General features: G+C 46.1%; 1 pseudogene; it reads right to left on the bottom strand.

Moving 5' to 3' along the window:
• Window positions 1–9,973: 9,973 nt before the first annotated feature.
• LOC146802566 (U6 spliceosomal RNA) lies at window positions 9,974–10,068 on the bottom strand (annotated as a pseudogene).
• Between the last annotated feature and the right edge of the window lie 218 nt (window positions 10,069–10,286).

Raw genomic sequence — 10,286 nt, 5'->3', positions numbered from 1 at the left:
GGCAGCAGGGAATAATATGTCATCAGAACCGACATCACACGGCTCAGGCTGTCTACATTTGTCCTGGACACAGGGAACGGGTGTAGCATATAACAAATATTTCAAAATCACCAGAAAAAAAACCTTATTAAAGGTAGCATAAAATGTAATGGAAATCTTTAAATAATAAACCCCAATAAAAAACGCAACACAATCAAATAATTAAAAAATGTCAGTGAAGTCAACTCACAGTCTTAACTTTCACACCCACGAGGTGCTGCTTATTCAAGAATTCACACATGACAACACAGATGATTTCAGCATAACTAGAAAATTGCGGTGATTTTACACTTAGTGTTGTGTATATAACTAGCCTCCTCCTATTGAAGATTTTTACGAAAATGTAAATGTATTCACAGCAAACGTTATTCTCTTCTGAACGATGGACGATACCTTCCCTTTAACAATGTTTTATTTTTTTTAAATCTTGTATTGCTACACAAATCTGCCTTTGTTGGGAAAAGGCAAAGACCGCTTTATATAAGTATGTTTGTTGAAGAGAAAAATAAGTGGAATGAGAAAACATGCACAATCGATACTAAAGGAAGACGGGTTGTGCTCAGTCCTTCTGCGAAATCGCTTAAGAGGAGTTCATTCATGTGAAAATCTGACCCCCATAATGATGACAGGGTCAATGAGGCCTGGAGAGATCTGTCTGTAAGTGTCCCTCACAGAAGAGCAAAGTGGCTGGAGACAGATTCAACCCCGGCCACCTCTTTGAGAAGAAAGAATAGCAGATTCGAGTAATTTGAATCAAAAAGAAATATTTAACCATGTGACATGTCATACAAAAAACTAATATCAACATGATACAGATGTGAGGGCATGGGTCGGAATAAAGACATGGGTGAGTATTCTTCAAAAGCACAGACATTTCAGCAGCGGACTTCTCAGTACTAAAACCAGGAAACAACTGTGCATCGTGAAGTGAGTTAGGAAAACAGGATACTGGGACCAAGGCTGGTGCTATTATGCCGTTTCACCCTAAATGTATGTGTTGGTCCTCATGTCCACACCCAGGGCCTAGTAAGTAAAGCCCTTTTTGCAGGATTTGCAACTGCAAAAGGTAGTTTCTTAATGTACAAAAGGCATCTTAATAGTCAGAAAATTATTAAAAAATGACACTTTTCAGTTTCATTTTACTTTTTTAAATGCATCCCATTTTCCTTTAAGGAAAACGGGCTGCATTTTTTTTAAAAAATGCTTTATTTAAAAAGCAGTCACAGACATGGTGGTCTGCCGACCCCAGCCGGCCACCATCAATGGGAGTGCTAGCCATTCCCAATGGGGTCACAAATTGCGCTTGCCTCATGAATATTAATGAGGCATGCAATGTGTGTCTGAGACACTGTTGTACATTCACTTTTGCGTGTCGCAATTTGCGAGTCACAATTCCACGCAATTTGCGACTCGCAAAAGTGAATAGTCGTACATCTGGCCCATGGTCTAGTTTAAAAAAAATATGTTCCATTTTGAAATGCAGTCATAGGCATGGTTGTCTGCTGTCCCTCGATTGCAGATTGCGACCCGCACAATGAATATTAATTCAGCAGGTAGTTCTGCCGCCGCTGTGATTTGAAATTATTAATTAGTACATTAATTGGTTCGCAAAATAAGATTGTATTCACAAAAAGTCAGTGCGCAATTTGAGACCAATTTTTTATTAATGTAATCTTTGTATATCAGGCCCCAAGTTACTTATCACTATTGCACAGTGTAAATTTCGATAGATGGGAAGCAAAGAAGAGTGATCAAAGGCTCAGACAAATACTTTCATGCGCTAAATGGGAGTGGTGCCAAAAGTTGTCCCTCAAGCTGCGCCCTCATAGGATGGCACCATCAAGTGCCAACCATCCATTAATTTATTTTAAAAAGTGTTGTGTCCGTGGAAGTTAAGAACAAACACTGCTTGGATTTGATGTAAAGCTGGATCAATTGAAAAAGCATGTCTTTACCTTTACACAAAGTGAATCCAGGCGCAAACCAGGGAGAAAGCAGTATATTGTGTGACATGCCTTTGCGTAATGTGCGATTCATGCAGAATCACGTAGATTTACACAGCTTATACCCTGTGCAGGCGTTTATGCATTGGAGTTTGTACTAGAGGATCGTCCTCGAGTACAAATCCCAATGCTACATTTCCCTGGTTGAGCTTTGCTCCAGTTCGCACAGCACAATCATTTTTAGGGCTTACACCACGGACGATAAAATTGAAGTATGACCTATTGTAAATCTGACACGGTACACATTTTTAGCGTTTACACAAAGCAACATTTTGCATGAAGATTGTTTCATTGAGGCCACAGTCTGTATTACCGCACTGTAGCCTTTTGTCAGGGTCTATTGTGGTGGATAGAAGTCAGAAACCCAGTGCCTAATTTGAGCCGGTGATTTTGGGTTTTAATTGTCAGCATCAACACTAGTGACAGTCCACCGCATGGTGCTGTCTGTTTAATTTTGAGATAAGCGCTTCAACAGTGTTTATTAAGTCACATTGAAAATGAATATTAATAGCCTCTCACACCTTTATTATGGCTTTGTATGGCCTGAAATAGTCTAAATTGTCAAAGTTATAGGAGTGTGATGGTTAGGTTTTATGTTGGTCCTATCATTGGCCGTGCTGGCAGGGACAATACGTGGCACAAGCTTCGGTAGCCTCCCAAGAAGGGTCCGGCACTTAATGTTTTACAAATTAAGCACTGAAACTAAAGTTATAGACCTGAACTGCTGGTTAGGGCAAACAATGAGAGAGAGGGCTTATTAAAAGCAATAATAACCTGAAGAAGGATTACTATTAGAACATTTAACCTACTGAGGATGGAATGTTCTAAACTAAGCTGGAAGAAACAGATAGGTAAACATTGGAAGTTTGTGAAAGAAAACCTTATACCAGATATTAGTGGTCCTATGCCACTCCACTGAAGTTAGTGCACTACCCATCATTTCAATGCTCTAAGTAAGCTCAGCGTGAACACCAATTATTGCACCCTGGTGAGACTGTTAACCACTCTGCATACCCGCCCTACAAACTATGGGCCTGAGACGAATATGCGGGTGTGTAGCGAGGGGAAGGATAATTATAAGCTGCTAATTCCTGAACGCATACGGACATTAAAGCTGTTGACATACGTACCCTTAATCACAACCAACATTGGCAAACAAACAAGCCAACTGCTCCCATCTGCTGTTTGCTCCTGCTTCATGCTCTCATTGAGCATGAATGGTTGGCATATAAATTTGGTAAGCACCAGTATTTTAAGCATTCTTTTTGGTTGAATCAATCTAAGAGTTCATAAGTGTGCAAATAAACATTGGCAATTTATAGAATGAACATGAGAGGAAACTGAGCAATCCTTGGAGATTTGTCGAGAAAATGTGGACTGAACTCACTGTGCTTTTTGGTGAAGATCACAGTTGTGGTTGAGTAGGGTAGCGCTGCTTAATAGTCAGTGAAGGTGTCAGACAAATTGCATACATACATTGTCCCAGAAAAGAACATTTCAGCAGTGACCTTTTGCAAACATTAGCATGCACCACAACATTGTATTAGTTTCACTGAAATGACTTTATTTTCACATCCAGCTTCACGCCACATTATCCAGATGCCTTGAGCATCATGTACTAGGGCTCTCTACGCACTAGGTGCAAAAGTCGTCTTATCTTCATCTACAAATCGACAGCGCTATCCACATATCCATAACATCACTAATCTAGCGCGCACACTGTGAAGGCTGCTTTTTATTATAAATAATAGGCTTCCTGATAGATTAGTAGAGGCGGCACTTCTGCTGACAACGAAGGTCGCTGCATGCTGAGAAATTACCATGCACCGTTCTGACATTCTGTGAGGGGTGTCCAACTTGAGACTAAGACGGGGTCCTTCACTTTCTTTCATCAGGTAATGGGGTTGGATCATCCCTAGGGGGGATTCTTGGCTCTACACCTACATACACTCTAGGTACACTTAGAGTAGAGTTTGCATCGTAGGAGTACATTAGATACCATATTTATTGCATATATGCCTGCATATATTCATTGCTTCAGCACCATGGTAGAAATGTATCTATTGTTTACTCTTTTGGTGCTTGTAATCTCCTTTATTTGCTTCTGTCTCATAATGATTGCAGCACACATATATTATGTAAGAATAACGTTGGTTCAATAATCATTATTGAGTAAGTCCCACTGTGTATTCTCTGTATATTTCTCTGAGAACAAATGAGCACGAGTGACTGAGCAAAATATTCAGTACTGTTTCCATGATTTCTGAGGAATCAGGGTTGTTATGTTCAGTGGTTGCCATAAACTGTTTACTCCCTGGTAAGTTGGGGTGCTTACAGTGGCACTGTGAGCTAGCTGGTCTATAGGCCAACATATCCTGCTGGGGTGTCCGGAATCAGTCTAGTCACCAAGCCCTTAGTTTGTGTTGTCCAGCCAATGTGCAGAGCCTTCGGATTAGTTGGAACTACCCAACTGGGTAGAATTTTTATTGGGAGAAGTATGGGAATGCTAGGTGGTAAGATTTTTGTGGACGACTACTACTAATACACCATCAATGGCAAAACATTTTACTTCTGTTCCTGTGCCACTATGTTTGAAAATGGCTGAAGAGGGAGAAAATGCAGACAATGTACTTTTGACAGAGAATGAGGCTGATACAGACTAGAGTCCCTCAGTAGAAGATTGCTATCTGTCCCAACCACCTGAATCCTATACATTGATACTCTAGAAAACAATTATTTACAGAACCTTGGTAGTAATAGGAGTATCCCACATAACTGTGCATGCCCAATCACAAGACTACACTTCAAAGCATAATCTCAGAGTTATAAGAAGTCTCAGAATTCTTAAGTCAGCTGGTCAGGGTTCCACAGCAGCAAAAGAAGTCTTCTGTTCACTATTGCATACAGGTGTGAAAAGATATGTGGTCTGCACAAATACAGCAGATCGATGTAGCAGAATAAACAGTGAATATAATGTCTATCGTTCAGTTGACCGAAGCTGTCAGAGATTTCAGCACCATTTTTGAGGATGCGCAGCAATCTTTGCTTAGGTCAATAGAAATCCATTTTAGGAAGATTTATTGAAACCACCTACCACTACACAAATGGGCCCACCTACTTGCTCTTCACCAAGTCATTTCCGTCCACCTACTTGTAGATGTACCTCTTCGCACCAGGTGCCTCCAGTACGTCCAAGAAGGAGGTCTGCTCATATTACTCAATTTGGTGACTCTTCTGCTTCCTCAGCTAAAATGTGATCCTTAATGAACCTTTCTTTAGAGATATATTTGTTACCATATTTATAAGTTTTATATTTTTGTTAATTCATTTGGTGTTATTGTTTATTATTTGTTTAAAATCTCATTGTACATTAAGGCATATATCTTAATATTTTCTGTAAGAAGAATTTCCTTGTTTAGATTTTTATTGAAAATAATCAAAATATATTTTGTAAAACTTAATAATTGTTTACTAACTCATTATTTAGAAATGTTTATTTATTTGACATACACTGACATTTTGCTGATGTTGTTTAACTGTGATACTTAGAAATTCAGCACAGCGATTTACTAGTATGTCATAATATATTAACTGGCTTAAGCATAAGTTAAAAAAAAAATGTTAAGTTGCATTGGTAATATTTATTGTTAGGGTTTGAGTTTTTAAACGTAGATTGAATAGTACAATACTAAGTAATTAGCATATCATCAGCCTTTGATATAAGTAGATAAAGATTTTTTTTAATAAAATAAACGAAAATTATTCAATTGTTAAAATTATTTTTTGACAAATCATAATTTAACATTTTACAACTTATATCAAAGTTTTAATTAAGTTTAGACTAAGGGCCTGACTACGATCTTGGCAGATGGGTTACTTAGTTACAACAGCAATGGATATCCCGTCCGCAGAAACATAAATCCCATTATGACCTATGGGAATTATATTTCGGCAGATGGGATATTCATCACCTTTGTGAAGGAATAACCCATCTGCCGAGATCGTAATCAGGCCCTAAATTTCAAAAGTGTGGTCCCTGCCCTAAGCAGGTGGTACATTTAGGTGATTATTCCTCTTGTTGGAAAGCATTCCCCCCAACTTGCAATAGCAATATTGTGCTTCTGCATACCATTTTACCGCATGGCACATTCACATGCAGTTTTTCTTCATGCTTCATTTCCACATATGATGTTAACACTTGGTAAAATAGCATCAGGAAAAATTGCTTGTAGGAAACCTGTAGGTGGATGGATTGAAATGAACACATGATAACATGCAGTCATTATTTTACACCGAACTTGTTTACAAGGCCAAATGTTCCATTACTTATCGGTAATCTTCATTACTCCAGGTCCCGTTGTCCTCGTCCCATTCATTACTAGGTGGAGATAACCATCTCCCGACAGAAAAAAAGGATCAGAAGAATGCTGGGACACTAACCCCGCCCCTCCCACCGGGAGTACATAAGGGGTACTTACCCAGCATTCCGCCTGAACAACCAAGCCCACAACAGGAAGGCCGGCCGTCCCGGAGGGAGGGCGGGTCGTATGAATGGGACGAGGACAACGGGACCTGGAGTAATGAAGATTACCGGTAAGTAATAGAACATTACCCCCAGGTCCCTTATGTCCTCGTCCCATTCATTACTAGGTGGAGAATACCAAAGCAGAAAAGCCGGCCTTCCCAAACAAAACAGAAGCCAACCCAGGAAACCACACCAAGGTAGCAACCGCAGGAAGCAAAAGGAAGAACCGGCAAAAACCCAGGCAGAGCCCCCGACAAGAGGCAGCCCCACAACCCAGGACGCACCCAACAAAACAACCGGAGAACAGTCAGACGACCAGACCGCACACCCCACAGTCAAACAGAGAAGGGGAGAGCAGGGACACACAAGCCATCCGAGGCAAGAAGGAAACAACAGTGAGGAGGCAACCCAAAGAGAAAGGCCAAGAGCCACCAGGCCAGCAAGCCAGAACCGGGCAACAGGAGCCAAACCAAGGCACAGAGAGCCCATGCCAGCCGAACAAAGGCCCCTAAAGAAAAGAAACACCCAGGGGAGAAGAGCGCCAGAGAAATGCGAATCCCCAACCAAAAACAACCAAAGCAGTCTCCGGAGAAAAAAGGCGGAGAAGCCCACCAAGGGCAGGACCAAACCAGAAGAGAAGGGAAGCAAACCACCCGACCTCAGAGAGAGCAGAGGACAACCCCCGGAACCCCAGAAAAGAGCAGCAGGCCCCACGAGAAAAAGGCCAGCAGCAGCCAACAGACCACCAGCACCCAGCCCGGAAGGCGAGAAAAAGCCCACGGACAGGGAAAGAGGGAAAACCAAGGCACCGGGGAAGGAAGAACAAACCCGGAAGCCAACCCACCAGGCCCGAGAGACCAAGAAACAAGACACCAAGGGAACCAGCACCTCCAGGAAGCCCGAGCAGCAAGAACCGACAAGGGCAACCAACCAGGACAAAAAGACCCAGAAAAACAAGGAGGAAAAGGGAACAGGAGGAACCACACGAACCCCAGAGCACAGCTCCAGGAAATGCCCCAACCACAAACCGGAGGAAACCGGAGCAGGAAGCAATAGCCCGAAGAAGGCACACCCCGAACTTCAGAGAAGGAGAGCAACCGGACGGGCAAACGACCTAGAGAACCCAAGACCAAAGCAAGGGAACCCCAAGGGAGCCAACACCAACAACAGACAAGCCCAACCAGAGACAGGCCAGGCAGAGACGACCCCAAAAAGCCGAAGCAGAAGGCAGGGGCAAAAATACAGAGGCCAGCAAAACAGAGGGCCAACAACCCCCTAGAGGACCCAAAGGAGCGGGACAGGCCCAAACAACACAGCAGGAAACCCCAACCCACAAGGGGAGAGGAAACAGAAAAACAACCAAAAACACAGCCGGGAAGCCAAAGCCGAAGCCAAGCAACCCGCATGACCAGAAGGACCCGAAAGCCCAACCCAAAGCCGGGGGAAGGCCACAGAAGGCAAAGCCCCAGCAGAGCACAGGCCAGATAGCAAACAGCCCCGGCGTCGGCCAAACTAAACCCAAGAGGAGGCAAGCAGGGAAAACAGGAGCGGGCGACAGACCCAAACAGGCACAGCCAGAACCAAGAGGCCACAATGGCAGGAACACACCACACCTGCAAGGACCAGAACTCAACAGCAGAGGGACCAGCCCCCCCCACAGGCAGAAAAGACACCTGCAAAGAAGTGCCAGGCAACCCAACGAACCTCCAACACAGCCCCAACAGGCAGGCCTGGACCGCATCAAGAGCGCAACCAGGCAACCCCAAGCAGGTCACACCAAACAGAAACCAGCAGACCAGCCAAGAACAGAAGCCACAGGGAGGAAGGGCAAAGGCAACAGGCAACCACAAGGAGGCACCGCCGAAGGCTAAGCAGAGGCAACCACAAGCCAACAGGCCAGGAGCGACCGAAACACGGCCCCCGGAGCAACATGAGCACCAGGAAAAGAAACAGAGGCATAACACCAGAAAGGGCAGGGACAACACCCCCCCCACAGCGAACCAAGCCGGAGAAGGACACCACAGGCCAGAAGAACACCAGCGGAGGCGAACCCAACAGGGGGAAAGCATCCAGGCATCGAACACCGACCACCCAGCAGCACCACTGAAACCAGACAAGAGCAGAAGAAACAGGGAGGAAAGGCCGAAGGAAGAAGCACAGACAACAGCCAGGAGGCCAAACACAAGACACCCCAGGGGAAGCAAAGCGCCACCGAGGAACCAGAGCAGACGAGGCGCCCAGAACACCACGCAGCAGCGAGGCCCAGAGAGGATCGACCAAGGGAACCCAGGCAAGGGAGGCAGACCCCGAAGCAGGCCAGACCAGCACCACAGCGCCCGCCAAGAACCAACAGCCGGGGGAAGCAGAAAAAGAGGAACCCAACCTCAACCAGGAACCAGGGCGACCCCACCCAGGAGAGAAGCCAGTGCCAGGGAAAAAAGGCCAAAGGCAAAAACCCCGGAAGCCAAGACAGCAACATCCAGGCCCAGGACACAGCCAAGGAGCCCCAGCACCAAGCCCGAATGTCAGGGCCATCAGACAACCAGGGCAAAAAGCAGCACAACCAAGCGTGACCCGCACCTGCTGACAGGAACCAGGGGGCCGCGTGCCCATCTCCCCGACCGGACCACCTCCGCGCACACCTCTCCCTCTCGGGAGCCAGCTGGGGGGAAAGGAGCCCACCCGCCAGGGCGGGAGGGCACGCCGGAGGGGTGGAGGAAGAACCACGCAGAAGCGCAGGAATAGGCAACACGGAAAGGGACCCTGAGAGGCAGAACAGCAGCAAGATGACAGAGACAACAACCTGGCACCGCAGCCAAAGGCACATCCTCCAGGAGAAGCAATGGGCAGAGACCCACCGAGGCACCGGGGCACAGAGCACCACCCCAGAGACACAGGGAAGGCCAGGCCAGGGAGGCTGAGGGGAAGCCCCAAAGAAAAGGACCAGAGAAGGACCGCAGCATACAGGAAGAGATGAAGCCACAACAAGCACCACCCCCCCTTAACCCGGAACGGGGAAAGCAGAGTATCCACCAAAACACGGAAGGATACAGCCCCCGCAAACCCGGAGAGGAGACTGGGACACCACCAGGAACAAGGCCCCCACCCCAACAGACAGCCCAAGGCAGCCACAAAGGCAACACCAGAGCCGAGAAGAAAGCGCACTGTCCCGATGGTCAAGGTGAAGAACGCAGAGCAAAGCCACCCAACACGAGAAACAGAACTGCAACACAGTCGGAGCCAATGGCACAGTGGAGGCAGAACACAGGACCTGAGCAGAGCCCAACGACAAACCCCAGCCCCGCCCGCAGGAACCTGCCAAACAAGAGGAAAAGGCAGCCGCCCAAGGAACAGGAAACAAAAAGACCCCGCCTGACCACTGCAACATCGACAGACACCCAGCCAGTGAAACATGGAACGCTTCAAGAACTGGCGTGCCAACCTAGTGCAGGGGCCATGCGAATCCACTCCGTATCAAAATGCAGGAGAAGAAAAACTCTCCACACAGAAGTAATCGGAGAGCAGAACGCCACCCGGGGGACTGAGCGAAGAGCAGCAAAAGAAATTCCGCCAAACCGGGGACTCTGCGCTGAAAGCGTGTCCCCCCAGGCCAGAAGCCATGGAAAACATGAAGCAGACAACCGAGTGACACGGCGCAAAGGCGCGAGTGCAAGCCACAAGGCCGCAACCCAGAGTGTCACAAGCGTAAGCACATACAT

The sequence above is a fragment of the Triturus cristatus genome, chromosome 8 (genome assembly GCF_964204655.1).
Source record: "Triturus cristatus chromosome 8, aTriCri1.1, whole genome shotgun sequence".
NCBI lineage: Eukaryota > Metazoa > Chordata > Amphibia > Caudata > Salamandridae > Triturus > Triturus cristatus.
Note: the sequence above shows the minus strand (reverse complement) of the source record. Positions and strands in the feature narration are given on the sequence as shown.